Genomic DNA, 27,362 nt, shown 5'->3' with positions numbered 1-27,362 from the left:
CTCAATATTTAGCCCACTAAAGAAATGTGCCATGGTGGCCTCCGGGTCCTCCGTTGTCCCTATATGTATCATAAGCAACTCCATGTCCTTGTAATATTCATCAACACTCATATTACCTTGAAAAAGCCTCTGCAACTTGTTATACATATCTCTTCTATAGTGCTCAGGAACAAAACGTCACCTCACGAATTCTTTCATCCCTCACCAAGTCATTGGACGATGTCGCGACCGGCAAATTTGGTTCCACCAAATTAGGGCGTAACCGGTGAACTCAACTCCAGCAAGTTGAACTTTCTTCTCTTCGCTATAATGATGGGCATCAAAAATTTGGTCAACGCGCATCTCGCATTTCGAATAGACTTCTGGTTCGCACTTGTCGGAAAACGAAGGGATTGAAATTTTTATGCACCCAATTCCATCATCCAAAGGTACACGCGCAGCTTGACCCACTCGGTCATGCGCTCCACCACGAGCGACAGCTTCAGGACGGGGCTCAAAGTGTCGCGGCTGTGGCGTGTACCCCGCCTCATGATCAACACCATCATCAAGGCCATCATCTCCAGCATGTGGTTGTGCCGCTAAATGGCGATCATGCACGATGGCATGTCCGTTGCGAGCCGCTGGTGCATAACACAGGGGAGCAATCGGAGCAGCCTGTGGTGCTGCAGAATTAGTCGTCGGCATATTGATGGTGTCCACCAAAGCGTCGAACCAGGCGATCAAAACATCAATTATTTTGCCAAGCTTCACCTCGAGCGCGTCATGGCATTGCTTGATGTAGTTGCACGTGTGGTCAAAACCATCCCGGATATTTTGAGGAATATCATTCACGTACCCTGGACGTACAATTTCCTCAGAATCAGCAGCAGCCTCGTCCTCCTTGTTGATCGAGGTTGACATCTTGATCAACACAGTATCGTGAACAATCTTAGCTCTGAATACCACCTGATAAAGACTCAACTAGATGGCGAGTCGTTCAATGGCTCGATCTTTCATGGTACTAGCAGCAACAACAAGAAATTCCGGTCGAGCAAAGATGCAAGACCGTAAGATAAAAAACTTGCGTCAAGTAGATTGGATCGACTCCACATGCAGCAGCAACAAAATCCCCTCGAATCAGCAACAAAGATATTTGGTGTCTCCCAATACGGGACGTTTTCGGTAGTTTTATTGAACTCACGATTGAAACAAAAAAACTGCCCTTACATGACCAGAACGACAGATACTTAAAATGGCGCATGCTAGACGCCATCCGGGTGTTTCGGGTGCAAACAGCAGCCACCTTCCTCACCGTTTGATTTGTTCTAATTTAAGTATTCCTAACGGTCAGATGAGTCAACGCAGAAAGAGGCAATCCTCGTCATGCAGCGTGATGTCGTTCTTCTCTGTAGCACCAACTCCCTGGCTGACCCGGCTGGCAACACGACGGCGCCGCCGAAGCACCGGCTCGTAGCATGGCGGTGCCATCGAAGCACTGGCTCACAGCAGGGTCGTCGGAGCAGCATCATTGATGTCGTCGCAGCATCGCCGGCTCGCCGGAGAAGCCACATCACCGTCGCAGTCAAAAGCACGCCCTCGCAGGAACCGTCACAACATCACTGGAGTAACCGCACCACCGTAGCAGCATTGCCGAGTAGCCGGCCCGCCGTCGCACTCCCAACAGCCGACTCGACGCAATTGCAGTAGCGTCACTGCAGCCACCTAGCCGTCACAGCATCAGTCAGGCTGCCGTTGTGCTCGCAACAACCGGTCCGCTGCCATCGCGGCAGCATCGTCATCGGAGCAAGGACGCCATCGCAGCACCCGTCTCACAGCATCGCTTCTTCTATACTGATCACATGCCATTCTCCTGCATGGTTGAAGAAATGTACTATCTTCATTTCTAAATATTTGCCTTTTTAGAGTTTTTAAATGAACTATCACATACAGATGTATATAGACATATTTTAAAGTATAGATTCACTCATTTTGCTCCGTATGTAGTCATTTGTTGAAATTTCTAAAAAAGACAAATATTTAGAAGGAGAGAGAGTATTGATTAGTACATATCTTCACTCGATAAATGCTTCTTCTATACTGATCACATGCATGCAACTGACAAGCTAGCCTCGGTTTCTTTTTTCTGTCAATAAAAGTAAAGGAGGGCTAGACGTAAGTGACTGTATAGTACTAGTACACGACTTATCTCTTCGTCCAAGGTGCTTCGGTTCAGTGGTTGGATTGGACTTGACGGCGGGAGTGGCAGCAGCTACCCATTGATGAATCCGGTCAAAATAAACGGCAACGGCCACTAGTGCAGGGCCTTTCGTCTAGGCGCTGAATTAACCAGGGGTGGGGCCAGGGTGTCACACTGGCCAGATGTGTAGCGCCTAAGAGATAGGCGCTGCACAGTGCAGTGTGACGCCTAATTTTCAGGCGTCACACAAAACGGTTAGTTTATGATTTTTTTTCAAAAGCAGTTTAGATCGTGAATTGATTTCATCCACACGTTAAATATGTGTTTTCGGCCTCGTTAGCCAACCGACCCAACTAGTATGACCCAAATATTAATAAGACTCTCTTATACCAACTAAATAACCAATTATCCCTAAAAAAACTAAATAACCAATTAACTAATTAATTATCGGGCAACGTTAATCACCTTCCAGCTAACCTAGTCTTTAAAACGTATACGTAATTTATGCTAGTGCAACCTTCGGACTCTACTACTACCACGCTAGTAACACTTATATTTCTTCTGCCCGGTCGAATCAAAGCTTCTTTGGTGGAGTCCTAAAATTCAGTTTAATTTCATCTTGCATTGGAGGGATCTGAAGCAGCATAAAACCAATCTCTATAGTACATGAAAAGCTTCTAAAATCTCAGCTTATTTCCTTTTTGGTATTGCCGCGGTCAACTTCTCATGCACCGGTGTAACTTGAATATGTCTTGAACGAGCAACAATAATTTTGGCATAGAATTTCACATCACAAGGTAAACCCAATGGAGGGTGGAACGAAAGGAGCTCTAGCCGTGACCAGAGCTGCATGAATACGAGCCAACTCTCGGGCCAACATGAAAAGCAGAAGATAACTAGCAGTGATGTAGCGAGAGAGGTGGATGGATGAACGGTCGCATGCCGGATCAATGGGAGGAAAACGAGTACGTCCATTATCGAACATTGATGGGTAGTAATAGAAACCTAGATGAGTCTGCATCCGGACCTCGTTGTAGCGCAGGCCAATCAGAGCCTCGAACGCAGCGAACTGAACATCCTGATCAAGGGTAGAAGAGAAACCACTCCTAGAAGAACGGGTATAGGTGTCGGTGACTGAGTTGTGGTGCATGATGACCTCCGCGTGGTACTTGTACGCTGAGTCTGCCAGTCGCTCCCAGTACACCTAGTTGATGTCTACTACGCAACCTTCTTCTTGTAGACGTTGTTGGGCCTCCAAGTGCAAAGGTTTGTAGGACAGTAGCAAATTTCCCTCAAGTGGATGCCTAAGGTTTATCAATCCGTGGGAGGCGTAGGTTGAAGATGATCTCTCTCAAACAACCCTGCAACGAAATAACAAAGAGTCTGTTGTGTCCCCAACACACCCAATACAATGGTAAATTGTATAGGTGCACTAGTTCGGTGAAAAGATGGTGATACAAGTGCAATACGGATGGTAGATATAGGTTTTTGTAATCTAAAAATATAAAAAAAGCAAGGTAAGTAATGATAAAAGTGAGCACAAACGGTATTGCAATGCTATGAAACAAGGCCTAGGGTTCATATGTTCACTAGTGCCAGTTCTCTCAACAATAATAACATAATTGGATCATATAACTATCCCTCAACATGCAACAAAGAGTCACTCCAAAGTCACTAATAGCGGAGAACAAACGAAAAGATTATGGTAGGGTACGAAACCACCTCAAAGTTATCCTTTCTGATCGATCTATTCAAGAGTCCGTAGTAAAATAACACGTAGCTATTCTTTCCATTCGATCTATCATAGAGTTCGTACTAGAATAACGCCTTAAGACACAAATCAACCAAAACCCTAATGTCACCTAGATACTCCAATGTCACCTCAAGTATCCGTGGGTATGATTATACGATATGCATCACACAATCTGAGATTCATCTATTCAACCAACGCAGTGTACTTCAAAGAGTGCCCCAAAGTTTCTACCGGATAGTCAAGACGATAACGTGTGCCAACCCCTATGCATAGGTTCATGGGCGGAACCCGCAAGTTGATCACCAATACATACATCAAGTGGATCACGTGATATCCCATTGTCACCATAGATAAGCACGGCAAGACATACATCAAGTGTTCTCAAATCCTTAAAGACACAATCCGATAAGATAACTTCAAAGGGAAAACTCAATCCATTACAAGAGAGTAGAGGGGGAGAAACATCATAAGATCCAACTATAATAGAAAAGCTCGCGATACATCAAGATCGTGCCGAATCAAGAACGCGCGCGAGAGAGAGATCAAACACATAGCTACTGGTACATACCCTCAGCCCCGAGGGTGAACTACTCCCTCCTCGTCATGGAGAGCGCCGGGATGATGAAGATGGCCACCGGTGATGGATCCCCCCTCCGGCAGGGTGCCGGAACAAGGTCCTGATTGGTTTTTGGTGGCTACAGAGGCTTGCGGCGGCGGAACTCCCGATCTATTCTGTTCGCCGATAGTTTTAGGGTATATGGAGATATATAGGCGAAAGAAGTCGATCCGGGGAGCCACGAGGGGCCCATGATGGTGGAGGGCGCGCCTAGGGGGTGGGCGCGCCCCCTGCCTCATGCCTTCCTCGTTGCTTCCCTTACATACACTCCAAGTCTTCTGGATTGCTTCCGTTCCAAAAATAACTTTCCCTAAGGTTTCATTCCGTTTGGACTCCGTTTGATATTCCTTTTCTGCGAAACACTAAAACAAGGGGAAAACAGAAACTGGCACTAGGCTCTGGGTTAACAGGTTAGTCCCAAAAATAATATAAAAATGTTTAATAAAGCCCATAAACATCCAAAACAGATAATATAATAGCATGGAACAATCAAAAATTATAGATACGTTGGAGATGTATCAGCATCCCCAAGCTTAATTCCTGCTCGTCCTCGAGTAGGTAAATGATAAAAATAGAATTTTTTATGTGGAATGCTACCTAATATATTTATCCATTTAATTCTCTTTATTCTGGCAAGAATATTCAGATCCATAAGATTCAAGACAAAAGTTTAATATTGACATGAAAACAATAATACTTCAAGAATACTAACAAAGTAATCATGTCTTCTCAAAATAACATGGCCAAAGAAAGCTATCCCTACAAAATCATATAGACTTGCTATGCTCTATCTTCATCACACAAAATATTTAAATCATGCACAACCCCGATGACAAGCCAAGCAATTGTTTCATACTTTTGATGTTCTCAAACTTTTTCAATCTTCACGCAATACATGAGCATGAGCCATGGACATAGAACTATAGGGGGAATAGAATGGTGGTTGTGGAGAAGACAAAAAGGAGAAGATAGTCTCACATCAACTAGGCGTATCAACGGGCTATGGAGATGCCCATCAATAGATATCAATGTGAGTGAGTAGGGATTGCCATGCAATGGATGCACTAGAGCTATAAGTATATGAAAGCTCAAAAAAAAACTAAGTGGGTGTGCATCCAACTTGCTTGCTCGCGAAGACCTAGGGCATTTTGAGGAAGCCCATCATTGGAATATACAAGCCAAGTTCTGTAATGAAAGATTCCCACTAGTATATGAAAGTGACAACATAGGAGACTCTCTATCATGAAGATCATGGTGCTACTTTGAAGCACAACTGTGGTAAAAGGATAGTAGCATTGTCCCTTATCTCTTTTTCTCTCATTTTTTTATTTTTTTATTTTGGGCCTTCTCTTTTTTTTGGCCTCTTTTTTTTCTCTTTTTTTTATTTTTCGTCCGAAGTCTCATCCCGACTTTTGAGGGAATCATAGTCTCCATCACCCTTTCCTCACTGGGACAATGCTCTAATAATGATGATCATCACACTTTTATTTTCTTACAACTCAAGAATTACAACTCAATACTTAGAACAAAATGCGACTCTATATGAATGCCTCCAGCGGTGTATCGGGATGGGCAATGACTCATGAGTGACATGTATGAAAGAATTATGAAAGGTGGCTTTGCCACAAATACAATGTCAACTACATGATCATGCAAAGTAATATGACAATGATGGAGCGTGTCATAATAAATGGAACGGTGGTAAGTTGCATGGCAATATATCTCGGAATGGCTATGGAAATGCCATGATAGGTAGGTATGGTGGCTGTTTTGAGGAAGGTATATGGTGGGTGTATGATACCGTCGAAAGGTGCGCGGTATTAGAGAGGCTAGCAATGGTGGGAGGAAGAGAGTGCGTATAATCCATGGACTCAACATTACTCATAAAGAACTCACATACTTATTGCAAAAATCTATTAGTTATCGAAACAAAGTACTACGCGCATGCTCCTAGGGGATAGATTGGTAGGAAAATACCATCGCTCGTCCCCGACCGCCACTCATAAGGAGGACAATCAATAAATAAATCATGCTCCAACTTCATCACATAACGGTTCACCATACGTGCATGCTACGGGAATCACAAACTTTAACACAAGTATCTCCCAAATTCACAACTACTCCACTAGCATGACTCTAATATCACCATCTTCATATCTCAAAACAATCATAAAGAATCAAACTTCTCATAGTATTCAATGCACTTTATATGAAAGTTTTTATTATACCCATCTTGGATGCCTATCATACTAGGACTAGATTCATAACCAAAGCAAATTACCATGCCGTTCTAAAGACTCTCAAAATAATATATGTGAAGCATGAGAGTTATCTATTTCTTCAAAATAAAATCACCGTCGTGCTCTGAAAAGATATAAGTGAAGCACTACGGCAAATGACAAACTACTCTGAAAGATATAAGTGAAGATCAATGAGTAGTTGAATAATTATGTAACTATTTGAAGACTCACTAACATTTAAGAATTTCATATCTTGGTATTTTATTCAAACAGCGAGCAAAACAAAAGAAAAATAAAATGACGCTCCAAGCAAAACACATATCATGTGGTGAATAAAAATATAGCACCAAGTAAAGTTACCGATGAACGAAGACGAAGGAGGGGATGCCATCCGGGGCATCCCCAAGCTTAGGCTCTTGGTCATCCTTGAATGTTACCTTGGGGTGCCTTTGTCATCCCCAAGCTTAGGCTCTTGCCATTCCTTATTCCATAGTCCATCGAATCTTTACCCAAAACATGAAAACTTCACAACACAAAACTTAACAGAAAACTCGTAAGCTCCGTTAGTATAAGAAAATAAATCACCAATTAGGTAATGTTGTGAATTCATTATAAATTCATATTGGTGTAATATCTACTATATTCCAACTTCTCTATGGTTCATACCCTCCGATACTACTCATAGATTCATCAAAATAAGCAAACAACACATAGAAAATAGAATCCGTCAAAAAAAGAACAGTCTGTAGTAATCTGTATCAAACGTATACTTCTGGAACTCCAAAAATTCTAAAATAAATTGGTGGACCTGAGGAATTTGTCTAGTAATAATCTTCAAAAAGAATCAACTAAATATCACTCTCCAGTAAAAAGCTTTCGCTAATTTCGTGAGCGCTAAAGTTTCTGTTTTTTTACAGCATGATCATAAAGACTTCACCCAAGTCTTCCCAAAGGTTCTACTTGGCACAAACACTAATTAAAACATAAAACCACATATAACCAGAGGCTAGATGAATTATTTATTCCTAAACATAACCAAAAAGCAAAGAAACTAAAATAAAATTGGGTTGCCTCCCAACAAGCGCTAATGTTTAACGCCCCTAGCTAGGCATGATGATATCAATGATGCTCGCATAAAAGATAAGAATTGAAACATAAAGAGAGAATCATGAAGAATATGACTAGCACATTTAATTCGAACCCACTTCTTATGCATAGGGATTTTGTGAGCAAACAACTTATGGGAACAATAATCAACTAGCATAGGAAGGCAAAACAAGCATAACTTTAAAACTTTAAGCACATAGAGAGGAAACTTGATATTATTGCAATTCCTACAAGCATATGTTCCTCCCTCATAATAATTTTCAGTAGAATCATGAATGAATTTAACAATATAACCATTACATAAAGCATTATTTTCATGATCTACAAGCATAGAATTTTTATTACTCTCCACATAAGCAAATTTGTTCTCATGAATAGTAGTGGGAGCAAACTCAACAAAATAACTATCATGTGAAGCATAATCCAATTGAAAATTAAAATCATGATGACAAGTTTCATGGTTACATTTATTCTTTATAGCATAAGTGTCATCACAATAATCATCATAAATAGGAGGCATGCTTTCATCATAATAAATTTGCTCATAAAAACTTGGGGGACTAAACTTATCATCTTCATCAAACATAGCATCCCCAAGCTTGTGGCTTTGCATATCATTAGCATCATGGGTATTCAAAGAATTCATACTACCAACATTGCAATCATGCTCATCATTCACATATTTTATGCCAAGCATTCTATGTAATTCTTCTTCTAGTACTTGAGCACAATTTTCCTTCCCATCATTCTCATGAAAGATATTAAAAAGATGAAGCGTATGAGACAAACTCAATTCTATTTTTTTATAGTTTTCTTTTATCAAATAAACTAGTGATAAAACAGGAAACCAAAAGATTCGATTGCAAGATCTAAAGATATACCTTCAAGCACTCACCTCCCCGGTAACGACGCCAGAAAAGAGCTTGATGTCTACTACACAACCTTCTTCTTGTAGACGTTGTTGGGCCTCCAAGTGCAGAGGTTTGTAGGACAGTAGCAAATTTCCCTCAAGTGGATGCCTAAGGTTTATCAATCCATGGGAGGCGTAGGTTGAAGATGGTCTCTCTCAAACAACCCTGCAACGAAATAACAAAGAGTCTCTTGTGTCCCCAACACACCCAATACAATGGTAAATTGTATAGGTGCACTAGTTCGGTGAAAAGATGGTGATACAAGTGCAATACGGATGGTAGATATAGGTTTTTGTAATCTAAAAATATAAAAAAAGCAAGGTAAGTAATGATAAAAGTGAGCACAAACGGTATTGCAATGCTAGGAAACAAGGCCTAGGGTTCATATGTTCACTAGTGCCAGTTCTCTCAACAATAATAACATAATTGGATCATATAACTATCCCTCAACATGCAACAAAGAGTCACTCCAAAGTCACTAATAGCGGAGAACAAACGAAAAGATTATGGTAGGGTACGAAACCACCTCAAAGTTATCCTTTCTGATCGATCTATTCAAGAGTCCGTAGTAAAATAACACGTAGCTATTCTTTCCATTCGATCTATCATAGAGTTCGTACTAGAATAACGCCTTAAGACACAAATCAACCAAAACCCTAATGTCACCTAGATACTCCAATGTCACCTCAAGTATCCGTGGGTATGATTATACGATATGCATCACACAATCTGAGATTCATCTATTCAACCAACGCAATGTACTTCAAAGAGTGCCCCAAAGTTTCTACCGGATAGTCAAGACGATAACGTGTGCCAACCCCTATGCATAGGTTCATGGGCGGAACCCGCAAGTTGATCACCAATACATACATCAAGTGGATCACGTGATATCCCATTGTCACCATAGATAAGCACGGCAAGACATACATCAAGTGTTCTCAAATCCTTAAAGACACAATCCGATAAGATAACTTCAAAGGGAAAACTCAATCCATTACAAGAGAGTAGAGGGGGAGAAACATCATAAGATCCAACTATAATAGAAAAGCTCGCGATACATCAAGATCGTGCCGAATCAAGAACGCGCGCGAGAGAGAGATCAAACACATAGCTACTGGTACATACCCTCAGCCCCGAGGGTGAACTACTCCCTCCTCGTCATGGAGAGCGCCGGGATGATGAAGATGGCCACCGGTGATGGATCCCCCCTCCGGCAGGGTGCCGGAACAAGGTCCTGATTGGTTTTTGGTGGCTACAGAGGCTTGCGGCGGCGGAACTCCCGATCTATTCTGTTCGCCGATAGTTTTAGGGTATATGGAGATATATAGGCGAAAGAAGTCGATCCGGGGAGCCACGAGGGGCCCATGATGGTGGAGGGCGCGCCTAGGGGGTGGGCGCGCCCCCTGCCTCATGCCTTCCTCGTTGCTTCCCTTACATACACTCCAAGTCTTCTGGATTGCTTCCGTTCCAAAAATAACTTTCCCTAAGGTTTCATTCCGTTTGGACTCCGTTTGATATTCCTTTTCTGCGAAACACTAAAACAAGGGGAAAACAGAAACTGGCACTAGGCTCTGGGTTAACAGGTTAGTCCCAAAAATAATATAAAAATGTTTAATAAAGCCCATAAACATCCAAAACAGATAATATAATAGCATGGAACAATCAAAAATTATAGATACGTTGGAGACGTATCACTGGTACACCAGGTCATCACTATCAGGGTTGAGTCGACGCCACATGTTCTGAAGAAAATGCGGAGAAGTGTACGATGCTGTGTCAGACTGGTACATGTACGACACTGGAGCCATCTACACTCACAATCATTTGTCAGTTAGTAATAAAAAAACTATATGCATGCAATGCAATAACCAGATGCAAACAAGCATTACCAACAATTGGGATTACTAACTACTGTTTAACTTGTGCGTTAACTGCCTAGGGCGTCCTACAGTCAGCGCGACTCTGATACCAAGCGTTGGGGCACCCCGGCTCAGAGCAACCAGTTTACCTTGCATTGCTAGCACAGAGATCAAGTCTTCTAGCAACACACATCAACTTGGTACAGAAAGATACCGCTTTATTGATACATAGGTTTGATAGTACATCAAGTAGCGAGGCCAAGCGGCACACATGGGGTTGCTGCACATATGTACATTATTTAGTGAACAATAATGGGGGCCTCGATCATAACGATACAGTTACGCGACAACGGAAAGACGACGTAGAAGGAACCCATCTCACAGGGACACTGATGTGGACACGGCCTAGACTGCGATGCAACGATGCAACTCCAACTCCGGTACGACTTCTCCTGAAACTAGCATGACACGCCAGGTGAGTACTTTGAATGTACCCGCAAGCTCACACAAATAAAGCAACAACGGAAAACAACAACATGATATTTAAGCAGGTTATATGCAAGAACTTAACATGCTACTCATGAAGTGATAGTGCTCACAACAGGGTCTCTCGGACCCGCTTACCATCTTGGTTACCTCGTAACCACGAACATCATTTGACCACGGTGATCACCTCCGGATCACAAAGGAAACCGTCTTGACGGTCCCAACAACTTCACCATCATAGCAAGTGCCACAAGTATAACTTTAGTGTGCAGGTTAAATATTTCTTTTGATCCACGGCGTGACCTACTATGAACTATGTCCGTGACCGGGGACGCGACTATCGATAGATTAAATACACTCTGTAGAGGTTAGCACACTGTACCCACACCACAGAACCCATGGCCTCAAACTCCCATTCGGGTGAACCAACGGCGTTCCGACAGAACCAATCTATTGCCATGACACTCCCCCAGCCACTCCGACCAACTCCCCTTTGGGCTAAGTCCTGGGTGGCCCCCATGTCACCTCATGACACCCAACGACCACCATCGTGGCAAAACAAAAATGGTACCAAACGGGGACAATGATACCAAATCAACTACGAGGTCACAAGGCTATGCCTGCCTACCAAGCCAGGGTAGCGTAAGCGTGTAACCTTCCCTAGTTGGAGGCACCGGCGAGAGGCATAACAACTGATCGAGAAATGGACTCCCCATAAAGGCAAATGTGGTTGCACTGGGAAGCTCGATTTGGTGGCACCATGACTCGATCAACAGCATGTTCAAGTTGGATTATTATCAGGTTTTAACTTGCAAATAAATATTTCAGAGCCATAGTATGCCATGAAATTGCAACGATATCCATATGCACCATTTCAACATAATGCCGGTGTTAACTTACTCATGCGCATGATCATATTACCCTACTGCATAAGCTCGCCCAAACAACTCAAATACTGCTAAAAACACAGTAAGCATAGCATGAACATGAAACTAGCACAAGTGATATTATTTTAATTACTATATGCATTATATGAGACCATATTCAAGTGAAAATCATAATCATTGTATTGTCACTCTTGCAATTATTGTGATGGCTCGCCTTAGTGCAGAGGAGGGTCACAATCCTCCTGGTTCTCCTCAAGGCAGCAAGCTCCTTCTGAAAACAATTAAAATATCAAAAAGAAAATGTCACATAACACATTTAAATGCACCAGAAAATATTCACAGCAAGCAAAAATCTCAACTTTTGCATGATGATAGAGGAGCTCAAAACAAAACCAAAGCAAAAAAAGAATCAACTGATTCGGACTTATAGAATAAAAGTTAGAGTTGGTCAAAGTTGGGTCAAATTTATGAATTAAAATTGATTTTTGAATAAACAGAGAGGGGATGATGTCGAAGGAGTATTTTAGGAATGTGCTTCCACTTATACCGCTTCGGGGGAGTGAGAGAGAGGCTGACAGACGGGGCCCGCTATCAGGGTTAGTGGAGAGAGAGAGAAACAAATGATGGCGGCTCGATCGCTAGTGGTTCTCTGGCGAGAAGACCACGGCTGCTGCTGGCTAGGAGATGGGTGGATGCGGCCTGCACGGCGAACTCGCACGTACCAGCAGCTTGGTCGGAGGTGGACTGACAGCGTCGCGGCGATCGTCTCCAGAGGCGTCGGCGGAGGGGACTCATCGGAGTTGAAGATTCCGGTGAGGCAGGGGCGCTCCAGCAGCACGGGCACGACCAGGAGAACACCCGAGCATGTCGGAGGGGTTGTAGGAAGTCGAGGAACACTGGAGGAAGCATAACGCCAGAGGGGATTGGAGGCGAACTTCGGTGTCGAACGGCGGCCAGAGGCCCACCTGGCCTGGCCGCGGTCTTCTACTAGAGGTTTTAGGGTCAGAGGAGGTGGGCGGTGTGGCCATAAGAGCTCGGGAGGGGCTCTCTATATATGCGTGCCGAGAAGGAGTCCGAGATTGCTAGGGAAGGCCCTGGAGCGGCGAGCGGCGACGAACGGGGCTCAGAGCGGATGGGAGAGGTCGAGGGGCTCACGCGGCCACAGTGGAGGCAAGGAGCCAACCACACGGCGTGTGAGGGAGACGACACGGGTGCACGGGCGCACTGTGCCCACTGCTCCGCCGTGTCCGCGTCTGCAGCAGCTGTCGCCAGCGTCGAGGAGCTCCAGCGAGTGGTCATGGGCATGGTAGCCTGGTTCGCGGGTCGATGGTGCGATCCCTGACCCGGGGTCGATCGACCCGGATCGAGGGTCGGGAACGACCTAGGGTCGAGCTGGGTTGCTGGATGGGTCGCGACCCTGATCGATGGGTGCCGATCCAGATTGGTATGGAAGAAGCGAAGAATATGTATGAAAATTTGTGAGAAAATTGAGCCTTACCAGCCTGCCTGCCGTCGGCCGGCCATGGAGCTATTGCCGTATTCATCCTCTCCCGTCACGCTCGCGCCATACGTCGACGAGACCAGTGACCCGCTTAAGAATCCGAGGCTGGAGGGGTGGAGAGTGCTGGACGGGTGGAGGATTGGAGATGGATCCATGGCGGACTAGTTCGCTAGAGCTTTGCCAATGAAGCGACGAAGGCGATAGAGGGACTGGAGATGATAGTTCTGGTGCAGAAGTGCAGAACGCTTCGTGTGAAAGTCTGAAAGAGAAATAGATAGTTGAGAAAATCACGCCGAAGCAGCCGTGAGCTGATTTATGAGCCTTTAATGATGACAATTTAATGGAAACATTTATCAGACGAGAAAATTCTGGGGGATTTAGGAATGTATCACCGCATATCCTAATATTTCCCTGAGGGAACGACAAGATCGACCCGGATTTTTCGACCCAGTTTTAGCGGGGTCGCGTACCGCGATCCAAAATACCGTCCCGAAGAAGAGTAGCCCTCTTCGACCCTCGATTGCAGACGTCGCAATCCTCGTCCCGCGACCCCGTTCCTCGACCCGATCGACCCAAATTTCTGGCAACTATGGTCATGGGGGACGGGATGAGATAGAGGAGGGTGAATGACAAGTTAGAATGGCCGGAGGCGAGCGCACGGGCCGAACAGAGAGGTTGCCGGCGCTCAGAGCGCCTCGAACACCTTCCTGGCACCATGGGCACATGTGGTCACCGCATGTACTGGCGCAACGCGGTGCACCCAAGCTATAACTTCATGTCTGGTCGCTTGTCCGTGCAGGCTTTAATCACTCTGTGGTGTTAAACCGCGGCCAGATCGACGGGATAGGACTTGAGCTCTTTGGCAAGTTTCTGGAGAGAAACTTGTGAGGTCATTTGAAAAAAATCCAGAAAGAGTTAGGAGCTGAAACTTGGTGGTTAAGAGCTAGTTAGGAAGGTCATCAAGCCATAAAAAATTCAGCTCAAGGAGATTAGTAAAAAATATACTTGCTTCACAAAGTACCATCTGACCAGATTGAAAATGATTTTCTACAGCAAAAATACCCCTCATAACCATAGGATATTTTTTCATAGGAGGATGAGGCATGGTCCAAAGAATATTTGGGAATTTTCTTAGATTTTTGGGATCAAGAAAAATAGGGGTTGCTTTGGAGCAGAAGTGAAAATAGTTCATTTTCACAGAGAAAATGAATATTTTCTTTTGAGAAAAATATTCTAATGGCAATATTTGGAGATATCCGAGGGCAAGAGATGTTTTTGGGAGTAGGTGAGGTCACTTGGGTGAAAATCAAAACAATGCCCAAGTGCTAAGTCCAAATGAGTTAATTCAAAAACTCAGTTTCAAATCAAATTTGCAAGAAACTCCAGAGAAAGAAAAATGGCAAAAACCAGGGTGTCACATTATGCTATTCAATATCCCTCTAATATTTAGCATGAATATTATTTGTGAGTAGTTTCCCTTGTTCTTGAGGCCACGGAAGAAGACATGTTGCAAGTAATCATGTAAATTTGATATTCGTTCGATATTTTGATGATATGTATGTTGTGATTCCCTTAGTGGTGTTATGTGAACATCGACTACACGACACTTCATCATCTTTGGGTCTAAGGGAATTCATGGTGTATTAGTTATTAGATGATGGGTTGCTAGAGTGGCAGAAGCTTAAACCCTAGTTTATGCGCTATTCTGTAAGGGGCTGATTTGGATCCATATGTTTAATGCTATGGTTGCATTGTTATCTTAATATTAGTTCTTCTTTCATAGTTGTGGATGCTTGCGAGGAGGTTAATCATAAGTGGGAGGCTTGTTAAAGTAAGAACAACAAATAAGCACCGATCCACCCACATATCAAAGTAGCGAACGCGAATCAAACCAACATGATGAAAGTGACTAGATGAAATTCCCATTTGTCCTCAAGAACGATTTGCTTATTATAAGAGACCGTCCCGGCCTATCCTTTTCTACAAAAAGGATTGGGCTACCTTGCTGCACTTTTTTTACCGTTACCATTACTTGCTCGTTACAATTTTTTTGCTATGAAACTACTTGTTACTGACAATTTCAGTGCTTGCAGAAATTACCTTGCTGAAAAACCGCTTGTCATTTCCTTCTGCTTATCGTTGGGTTTGACACTCTTACTTATCGAAAGGACTACGATTGATCCCCTATACTTGTGGGTCGTCAGGATCCATGGCAGCAGCGGCGACAACGGAGCTAGGAAGCAGAGGAGCAATGCACAGGAAGGCAGAGAGTGAGATGCGAAGCAATGATATGCATGCATCCAGTGCGGGCAGGCTTTATGCCTAAGACGGCGGTTAACGAGGCATCCCGTTCCATCGTGCTACCACACGTCCCTGTCTGGGCCCGACAGTCTTAGGCACAACGTCGTTTCTTTCCCCCTCAACGGGCGGAACGTGCATGCGGCGGACCCAGGGGCTATAGTCGCCGTAGTGGAAACCAAGGTACCACGGGCCACCTGCCTACGACCTAGGAAGGGGCCGCTTGGCCCAACTCATGAGGCAGCCTATCAGCGGGCGTCGTGAGCCAGCAACCTCACGAGGGGCCTGCCCCGTGAGGGGCCTCCCCGATGAAGGACTTCACCGAATCCACCACCACTACAGGTAGCCTCACAAGGCCCCTTCCCCCCTCGCGAGGCTCCCTCTCTCGAGGCCCCCCGAGGAGCCATACGGGATGAATGTTGCCCATCACGTGGGTGACATCAATAAAGCGGGCGCTAGCCTGTGTAGCCAGGACGGTTTCCCCTTTCGTGCTAAGGGAGCAGCTGTGCCAACCTGCCCAAAGCGTTCCTGCTGAATGTTCGGAAATTTGTCAAGTTGTGACCGTAGGCAGGTGGCAACTACAGTTCAAATTTGACCCGCTTCCTACTGAATCGGCGGAAATTTGTGTTTTTCGCGAGAGGTGGATCAAAGTTTTTGACACCCGACCATTTAGTCAATTGTACGTTAAATATGGCCTAATATTTTAGAAAATTGATTTGGTCCAATTTTGCAACAAATATATGGTAAGTCCTTGCTACCTCTTGAGCTTGCATTGGGTTTTCCTTTGAAGAGGAAAGGGTGATGCAGCAAAGTAGAGTAAGTATTTCCCTCAGCTTTTGAGAACCAAGGTATCAATCCAGTAGGAGACAACGCGCAAGCCACCGAATACCTGCACAAACAAACACCAACCTGCACCCAACGCGATAAACGGGTTGTCAATCCTTCACGGTTATTTGCAAAGTGAGATCTGATAGAGATGGATAAACGATAAAGTAATATTTTTGGTATTTTTGGGTTTATGGAATGGAAAGTAAAAGATTGCCAAATAAGTAAATCGGAAACTAAAATTGTAGATTGGAAACTTATATGATGGAAAATAGACCCGGGGGCCATAGGTTTCACTAGAGGCTTCTCTCAAGATAGAAATTATTACGGTGGGTGAACAAATTACTGCCGAGCAATTGATAGAAAAGCGCAAAGTTATGTCGATATCTAAGGCAATGATCATGTATGTAGGCATCACGTCCGTGTCAAGTAGACCAACTCCTGTCTGCGTCTACTACTATTACTCCACACATTGACCGACTCCTGCCTACATCTAGAGTTTAAGTTCATAGAACAGAGTAAGGCATTAAGTAAGATGGCATGATGTAGCGGGATAAACTCAAGCAATATGATGAAAACCCCATCTTGTTATCCTCCATGGCAACAATACAATACGTGCCTTGCTGCCCCTACTGTCACTGGGAAAGGACACCACAAGATTGAACCCAAGTCTAAGCACTTCTCCTATTGCAAGAAAAACCAATCTAGTTGGCCAAACCAAATCGATAGTTCAAAGAAACTTGCAACGATATCAAATCATGCATATAAGAATTTAGAGAAGATTCAAATAATATTCATAGATAAGCTGAAAATCCACAATTCATCGGATCTCGGCAACACACCGCAAAAGAGTATTACATCGAATAGATCTCCGAGAACATTGAGGAGAACATGGTATTGAGAATCAAAGAGAGAGAAGAATCCATCTAGCTACTAGTTATGGACCCGTAGGTCTGTGGTAAACTACTCACGTTTCATCGGAGAGGCAATGGTGTTCATATAGAAGCCCTCCGTGATCGAATCCCCTCCGGCAGGACGCTGAAAAAGGCCCCTAGATGGGATCTCACGGGTACAGAAGGTTGCGGCGACGAAAAAGTGTTTTCGTGGTTCTCCTGGTAGGTTTTGGAATATTTGAGAATATATAGGCGGAAGAAATAGGTCCAAGAAAAATCATCGCAAAAGTTCCATTCCGTTTGGACTCCGTTTGATATTTCTTTTCTGCAAAACTCTAAAACAAGGAAAAAAACAGGAACTGGCACTTGGCTCTAGGTTAATAGGTTAGTCCCAAAAATAATAAAAAATAGCATAATAATGCATATAAAACATCCAAAACAGATAATATAATTGCACGGAATAATAAAAAATTATAGATGCGTTGGAGACATATCAGTCCTTCACAAAAAAACTCATTTTGGGCACTCGAAAAATGAAAAATGATTTTTTCGTCCAAAGAAAATGGAAACTCCCTTAGGCAACATCGTTTGCCATTCCAAGATGCACCCTTGCACACAACATGAGATCATTTGAACAAACTATGCGATGAATGTGGCCATAAGATTGATCATTTGGCTTGAAAGCCATGAATCTTCACACATGATCACTACTGCAGGATGCTGCTAACGCGACACTACGATCAGAGACCCTTCGAGAAACTGTGTGCGATGCCATAATCGCAAATGGTGGTGTATGAAAACCGTCAGAAATGTATAAAACGTTTTTGATAGAGGACGCATCAAACACGGTTTAGATTTTAGTTGCGTGTGCGATGTACGGCACACGGTTAACCCGTTCGAACTATTTGCGATGAGGCAGAACCGCAGAACAATAGAAATGGGCAGCCATATCAATATGTGTGCGATATACGGTATACAGTTCGCTCTGATGAACCGTTTGCTATTAGGGAGTGCAACATAAATGGTTAGCTAGATCAAGGTGTGTGTGATATAGGGCATACGGTTCACTCGGACGAACTGTTTTCGATTAGCGAACGCAACAGAAACGGTTCAACTTAACAAGATGTGTGCGATACGTGGCAAACAGCGACTCGGATGAATTGTTTGCGATGAGAATTTACAACACAGACGGTTAATACAGTTAGTTCGTGTGCGATTCTGTGTGTACAAAAAACTTTAAAAAATGCAAACTAGTTGCTTGCGGTTGGTAGGAGTATCGCACACGATGCGTCTGCGAGTACTCATGTGCGATGATTAGTAAGTTACACATGTATTTCCTTATGTTAACACTTGTGTGATAAATAACACGTGGCACCGGATAGGGTATTCATGTTGTGTGTGTGCTCCACTTAGTCTTCCCGTGCTCGAGCGAATGCTTCCCGCGCTCCACATGGGTGAATTGTAAAATGCACGCCTATTCCCTCCCCGCTTTCCCGCCACCAGGTAACGGCTTGCTGCATATAACCCAGGCGGCAACACACCACAACAACACTCTACGAAGATCTAGTCCTCACCCATCTACCATTAGTTATTCCAAGCATGCCAGGCAACGACCAAAGCTTCAACGTCGACGCCTACCTGCGTTACATCTTCGGCTAGGAGAACGAGCCGGAGCAGGTCGGGGAGCAAGAGCTTCATCGGCCGGTGCAGGCACCATGGCCCATCGGCAGCGATATCGGTGTCATAGTCCTTGGGAGCACAATCGACATATTGCAGAGGAGGTGTGATGAGCAGTTTGCCATCCACCATGCAAAAGATCCAGAACTGCTCGGCGGCATGATCGACGACCCACCCGAAGAACCGCCGTCACCAGTGCCCATCGAGAGCCTGATGCCCTGCAACGAATGGGTAGAGGACCTCTGTGATTCAGTCAAGACAAAGGCAGCCTGCGGCTTCATCATTGCCCGCGGCGGCCGTGTCAACCTCGATCCCGATGATGTGGTGGCCAGGCTCGAGCGCATCCTTGGCGGAGTTGACGTCCCCGACGAAGTAGAACATCGCCAACGTGATATCTTGAGGATGCAGGTGATCGACGGAATTTGCTACCAAGCCAGAGACATGGAAATGGAGCTGTTCCGCGGAGTTGTCATGCGCGCGATTGCATGCTCTCAAGCTCTTCTGGAAGAGGCCCAGCAGCCCCAAGAGCCTCCTAGCGCTAGCAGCTTCGTAGGCGGAGGCGGGTCGGGACACTCGGAGTGAACGGCCGCAAGGGTGCTATGCTGATCATGGAGTCCGAGAAGACCATCGTTGGAAGGCAGCCAGCTCAGCCTTTTAGCTTATATTTTATTATAATTGTGTGCATATGTAGGTCGTGAGTGTTCTGAGCCTTGCCGCATTTGGCATTTTAAATTATCCTGAATATGTAAGACAATTATTAAGAATTATTAACCGTTGCCATTGTAACTTTGCCTCAACGGCGAGCAGAGCACGCACAGGGACGCCAGAGCGGAGGGCGCCGCGGCCGCCTCAACGGCGAGCAACCACGTGGTCATCCTTCTGCCATCAATAAATTTTGACCTTGTTTCTCATCACATTGCAGATTACAATGCAATAAGTAATTGCAAATCTGTTCACACCTATCAAACTAATATGTGTTCACACTGAGCACCGGGCTATAAAAACTACCCACTCGAAAATTACTTCACAGTTCCTCTCCTCATCACCCACAAAACTGGTTTTTTCTGTCAAGTCGTTCCGCCATGACTGGTAGGAGGAGTTTAGGGTTGACATATAACCAGTCAGCAAAGAAAGGCCACGGAAGCACTAGAGAGGTCCCGCCACGAAGCCGCAGCCGCAGCAGAGATGTCCCGGCGCGCCGCGTAGCCCTCGAGCGAGCTCTCACGGGCACGGGAGGGCTCTCACAGGTGCATTCGCGGCGTTGGCCATTGCGACGAGCCGGCATTCCTGAAGTCCTTCACCTCCGACGACGACATTCTCGCTTGCATTACTACGCAGCAGGAGCTGGTCGACGGCTTGATGAAGCTGCTCAAGATCAGCGATGCCTCAGTTGACAAGGCGACCGGCCTCGTCAAGAAAGTCATGGATGACAATGCGAAGCTCCTCAAGTTGGTCGCCGAGAAGGTGGAGGAGGCCGCCGGCTAAAAGATGCTGCATCAGCAGAGCAGTGCCTCGGAGATGACACTAAAAGCGGTCGTCGAGGAACTGATGGGTGGCTTGAGGAAGCTCCGGATCAAGCGCGAGCAGTAGGTGGAGAAATCCGTGGCTGCTTTCAAGCAAAGTCGTGAGAAATTGAAGGAGCTAGAGGATTTCGCCGCTCGGTGATCCATCAACGAGTTGAGACAGTAGCGACCCAGATTGTTGCACTATAGAAAAAGACACATCTGTGACATTTTGGGCCTAACGAAATTTTTTTCTGTCATACTTATGACACTTCTATGACGATAATTATGACAAAACACGGTATCATAATAGATGTGGTGGGGTCCTACTTCTATGACAAAAAATTGGCTTTTCGTCCTGGGCGGGCCGGAGACGCAGCTGCATGACATTCTTTGGGCCGTCCATGACAGAAAAAACAGTGGTTGAAGCGACGGCGAGGAAAATATCGGGGTGTTCCCGGTTACGGTGGGTGGTCGGGGCCGAGCGATGCGCGTTTCTCTCGTACACGCACGCGCGTGGGTGCGAGGCGTTGGGCTCTAACTGAACCCAGCGATTGCACTGCAGGCTACGCGTTACTGAACCCGAGCGATCGATCGATGGCTATTAACTTAACCCGATTGAGCGATTCCTTCGCTACTGCTGCTAACTGAAGCCGATCGATACTGCCACTGGATGAACAGTGAGCGTTGCTGGGGGGGTTTGGATGAACTGTTCCCGGTGGGGGTGGATGAACAGGACCCCGTGGCGTTGCCTCTGGATGAACAGGAGCCCGATCGTTTGAGCCGGTTGCGGCTGGATGAATAGGAACCCGTGGAGGGCAGGATGAACAGGACCACCCCGTGGAGGGCAGGATGAATAGTAGATGGTGGAGGGCTGGATGAACAGTAGCCCGTGGAGGGGTGGTTGAAAAGGAGCTCGTGGAGAGGGCTGGTTGAACAGTAGCCGGTGGAGGGGTGGTTGAACAGGAGCCCATTTTGCGGTACGCCACACCCCTCCCGATGAACAGGACCCCCGTTTCGACCGTAGCGCTCCAACACAAGTCTGTTAACTACGTTTTGCGGTACGCCACACCCCTCCCGATCAACAGGACCCCCGTTTCGACCGTAGGAGGTCCATTTCCTCCGTTTTGCGGTACACTGGACCCCTCCCAATGAATAGGATCCCGTTTCGAATGTGGCCGGTCGAACACAAGGCCGTTTAATCCGTTCTGCGGTACGCCAGGCCTCGTTTCCATCGGTTGTTCCGTCCAAGCCCTCCCGATGAACACGACGACGCATTCCATTCCGACCCAGCCTGTTGGCTCCCCATGAACACGACGACGACGCTGTTTCTCCGTTCCGACCCAGCCATGTACACAAGCCCTGGCCGTACATATGCACGAGTAGGCGTTCAAGACCCTGCCCGTATGTACGTACGTGGCCGTATTTTCTTTCTTGCACATTGGCCTCTGTACGTACGTGTACATGCTACATGCGCGCCTCTACTATGACACGTGTGCGCCTCTACATCGACCAGTATGTAAGTACACGTTCGCGACCAGAATGACAACGCTACGTACGCTTCGACCAGGCGGGTCCCGACTGTCAGGCAGTTCCTTGCCTACGAAGATGTAGCTGGTGGGTCCTAGCGGTCAGGGGGGCGAATTGTTTTTTTGCCCGGACGCACTTCCTTGCATGCGAAGATGTAGCTGGTGGGTCCCAGCAGTCAGGGGGAAATGTTTTTCACAAAATACGGTGGCCCGTCCAGTGGGTCCCCGCTGTCAGGTGGAGGAATAAATATTTTGCGCGTAATAAGGAGGCACTTCCTTGCTGCGGCCGTGGACCCAGCTGTCAGCCTCTCCACATATAGTCCATGTCTGATGGAAGCCGTTCCTTGACCACATTGACCATGCCGCGCCGAGAGCACCGGGCGGTGGACGACGGGGAGGCCTAGAAAGGGGACGATGCCGAGTCGGGAAGACACGGTAGTGGAAGCCCGCGCGAAGAGGAGTACGAGGGTTCACTTGTTCGGCTGCGGTGTGAGGCTGCCGTCGCCGCAGGGCCTGGCCAGCGGGGGGAATAGTAGGGGGCGATGAGGCCTCCGTGGCAGCACAGCCGTCCATGGGAGGCAGGAGCATGCAGCACGACAGACGCTGGTTTGGGAGGCTGGAGCAACAAGACCAGAGGTTGAAGAAGCACTACGGTCGTTGGATGGACATCGTACGATCACTGGAGCTAGAATTGTTCATATTGACTAAGTTGACAAAGCACTCCGTCCCCATCAACTTAGTAGGCCCACAAGTCAGCCTCCCACCAAGATGGGTCCCAACCAGCAGGGGGAGTATTCATTTTTTTCTGCATAATAAGGAGGCACTTCCGGTGGGTCCGAGATGACAGCGGGGGGGGGGGGGGACGTTTTTTTCGCGCAATACGGTGGCCCGTCCGGTGGATCCCAGCAGTCAGGGGACTTTTTTTCGTGAAATACGGTGGCCCGTCTGGTGGGTCCCTGCTGTCAGGTGGAGGAATCATTATTTTCCGCGTAATAAGGAGGCACTTCCTTGCTGCCGTCGTGGACCCAGCTGTCAGCATCTCCACATATAGTCCACGTCTGATGGAAGCCGTTCCTTGACCACGTTGACCACGCCACGCCGAGAGCACCAGGGCGGTGGACGACGGCGAGGATTAGGATGGGGATGACACGGAGCCGGGGAAGACGCGGCAGTGGAAGCCCGCGCGGAGAGGAGTACGAGGGTTCACTGGTTCGGCTGTGGTGTGAGGCTGCCGTCGCCACAGGGCCTGCCCAGCGCTGGGAATAGTAGGGGGCGGTGAGGCCTCTGCGGTAGCACAGCCGGCCACGGGAGGTAGGAGCATGCGGCACGACCGGCTCTGCTTTGGGCGGCTGAAGGATGAAGAGAAGAGGTTGAAGAAGCACTACGGCCGTTGGATGGACATCGTACGGTCACTTTAGCAAGAATCGTTTATATTAACTAAGTTGACAAAGCCCTTGGTACGCGTCAACTTAGTAGGCCCACAGGTCAGCTTCCGGAATGGTGCGCCCCAGATGTCAGGGGGAGGAATCATTTTTTGGGCGGGTGAAGCTAGAATATCTGAGATTGAAGAAGAAGCACGGCAACCATTGGATGGACATCCAACGGCCACTGCTGCTAGAACCGTGTGTTGACTATAAGTTGACAAAGCCTTGCATACGCGTCAACTCTTTTTTTTTGAGGGGACGCGTCAACTTAGTAAGGCCACATGTGTGTGGCAGAGAATTTATAGCCCATTTGTGATTTGTAAGAATGTGCAGCCAATTTTTGAATGCTAATGGAATTTACTACAGCCCATTTACAGTTTGTTAAAAGTATAGCCCATTTCAACCAACCGTTCAAAACAGAATTCAATAAAATTTCTCACATTTTGATGGGATCCGAAATATATTTATCCCAAAATTTTTAGTCAGATTAAATACAATTTCAATATAAATTTATATTACGTAAAAATCCAACGAAACATTGCGCTCGCAACAATTAATGAAATTAAAATTTTCAATATCCAAAAATAATATTTTATAAAGTAATTACGTGTTTGGTGCAGTTTTTATAGTTACTGCCCGGTTTTTATAATTACATCCAATTTATTATTTCTTAAAGCCCATTTTCTTGTTAAGCCTAATGCATCCCTCCTTGGAAAGATTTGCAACCCAGCGGGGCGGAGAATAACAACTTGACCTTGCCTGGGTATTCCTAAAAAAAGTATAGCCGGGCTAGCCATTTTCAGCTTGAAAAAAATTAATGTCTGGGCTGGGCTAGACGGGCCATAGCCCGCCCAGTTAATAGTTGCAGCGATGTTTTCGTTGTTGTTCAGAGGAGAAAAATTAATATCTGGGCTAAACATCGCTCAAGAAAAATTCTGCAGTGCTCACACCTCAAAAACACAAATACCGCTCGAGCTGCTTGGTCCCAGCTGTCGGCCGCTTCTTGTGCAATTCTCTCATTTATTGACTACATAGGTTGACAATGGTGTGGGACCGTGATGTCAGGAAACCAGGAGGAAGCAAAAAAAATATAGTTTTATATACTAATAAGGAGGCACTTGCTGTAGTGGGCTCTCCTACTGTTTCAGGTGTCAAAAAAGGAGGCACTTGCTGTCATCCTCTCCAAGTAAAGTCATCTCCTCATCCTCATGTCCGTTGACCATGTTCACAACGCGAGACAGCGGCGCCACGACGAGCGCAACAGCTCGAAGGACAACGAAGAGGGCCTCGCGGGCCCTACGGATGGTCTGATACAGCGCCCGCTGCTCATTCGGGAAGCCAGGATCATAGGGCCACATCTCCGCGACGACCTTGTCGTTCGCTTGTTCAGCGGTGCTTGTTGAGGAGGTAGAGGTTGCAGCACAGGTCCTCCTGCGCTGGTAGCTCTCCCGCCATTAGGGCGTCGAAGTGCGGCCGCACCTGCTCTATGGTGAACACGGCATGAACCGGCTTGGACAATGGCGCCGGCTCCTGGTCGGAAGCTACGTCCATCGTCTGATTGTCGTTGCTCAGCTCGGCGAGGTAGCTGGCGAGCCAGCATGTCCGGCTGCTGGACCGACCCGCTGCAAAGCACGAGTCTGACTGTCCTGGCCCACCCAGACCGCCTCCCTTGCCCGCGTGTGCTTTCCGCCCGAAACGGTCAGCGCCGCCCGCCCCGCTTCCCGGTGCATGCGATTGCTCCGCCTTCAAACGACACAAGTGCTGTCCGTCCATCCTTTTGCCTCCCACATTAATGATACGCGGTTGCCGAGGCAGCTACTCCGGCGCCACACGTCCGTCCCTCCACCGCCCACCATTGCTATATAAACTGTTGCTCCGGCCATAGCTGCAGTCATCCGCATCCGTTCCTATTCTCATGTCCACACCACTACTGCCCACCATGGCTTCCTCGTGCTCCAGCACTTTTCGGGACGGGCGGACGATGGACCACAAGGAGATGGCAGCCATTCACTACAAAAAAAGACACATCCGTGACATTTTGGGCCGAACGAATTTTTTTTCTGTCATACATATGACACTTCTATGACGATAATTGTGACAAAACCCGATATCATCATAGATGTGGTGGGCTCCTACTTCTATGACAAAAAATCATGACAGAAAATGGGCTTTTCGTCCTGGGCGGGCCGGAGACGCAGCTGCATGACATTCTTTGGGCCGTCCATGACAGAAAAAACCATGGTGGAAGAAAGGGCGAGGAAAATTTCGGGTAGTTCCCGGTTACGGTGGGAGGTCGGGGGCCGAGCGATGCGCGCTTCTCTCGTACACGTACGCACGTGTGTGCAAGGCGTTGGCTCTAACTGAACCCGAGCGAGCCGTTGGGCTCTAACTGAACCCGAGCGATTGCACTGCAGGCTACGTGTTACTGAACCCGAGCGATCGATCGATGGCTGTTAACTGAACCCAATAGAGCGATTCCTCCGCTACTGCTGCTAACTGAAGCCGATCGATGGGATGAACGGTGAGCGTTGCGGGGGGGGGGGGGGTGGATGAATAGTGAGCGGTGGCGTTTGCCTCTGGATGAACAGGACCCCGTGGTGTGGTGGAGGGCTGGATGAATAGTAGACGGTGGAGGGGTGGATGAATAGGACCCCGTGGTGTGGACGGCTGGATGAACAGTAGACGATGGAGGGGTGGTTGAACAGGACCCCGTGGTATGGAGGGCTGGATGAACAGCAGACGGTGGAGGGTTTCCCGTGGAGGGGTGGTTGAACAGGACCCCGTGGTGTGGACGGCTGTATGAACAGCAGACGGTGGAGGGGTGGTTGAACAGTAGCCGGTGGAGTAGCGCGCGGTGGAGGCTGGATGAACAGGGGCCCGTGGAGGCTGGATGAACAGGAGCCCGTGGAAGCTGGAGGAGGTCGACGGTGGAGATGAACAGTATCCCGTGGAGTCCCGTTTTGCAGTACGCCACACCCCTCCCGATGAACAGGACCCCCGTTTCGACCGTAGCGCTCCAACACAAGTCCGTTTCCTCCGTTTTGCGGTACGCCACACCCCTCCCGATCAACAGGACCCCCGTTTCAACCGTAGGAGGTCCGTTTCCTCCGTTTTGCGGTATGCCAGACCCCTCCCGATGAACAGGATCCCGTTTCGAACGTGGCTGGTCGAACACAAGGCCGTTTCCTCCGTTCTGCGGTACGCCAGGCCTCGTTTCCATCGCTTGTTTCGTCCAAGCCCTCCCGATGAACACGACGCATTCTGTTGCCTCCCCATGAACACGACGCATTCCGTTGCCTCCCCATGAACACGACGCATTCCGTTGCCTCCCCATGAACACGAGGACGATGCTGTTTCTCCGTTCTGACCCAGCCATGTACACGAGCCCTGGCCGTACGTATGCGCGAGTAGGCATTCGAGACCCCACCCGTATGTACACATACGTGGCTGTATTTTCATTCTTGCACCCTGGCCGCTGTACGTACGTGTACATGCTACGTGCACGCCTCTACTACGACACGTGCGCGCCTCTACATCGACCAGTATATATGTACGTACACGTTCGTGACCAGAATGACAACGCTACATACGCTTTGACCAGGTGGGTCCCGACTGTTAGGCACTTCCTTGCATGCGAAGATGTAGCTGGTGGGTCCCAACGGTCAGGGGGCGAAATAC

The sequence above is a fragment of the Triticum urartu genome, chromosome 2A, assembly GCF_056163025.1.
Source record: "Triticum urartu cultivar PI428250 chromosome 2A, HENAU_Tu73, whole genome shotgun sequence".
Classification (NCBI taxonomy): Eukaryota; Viridiplantae; Streptophyta; class Magnoliopsida; order Poales; family Poaceae; genus Triticum; species Triticum urartu.
Note: the sequence above shows the minus strand (reverse complement) of the source record.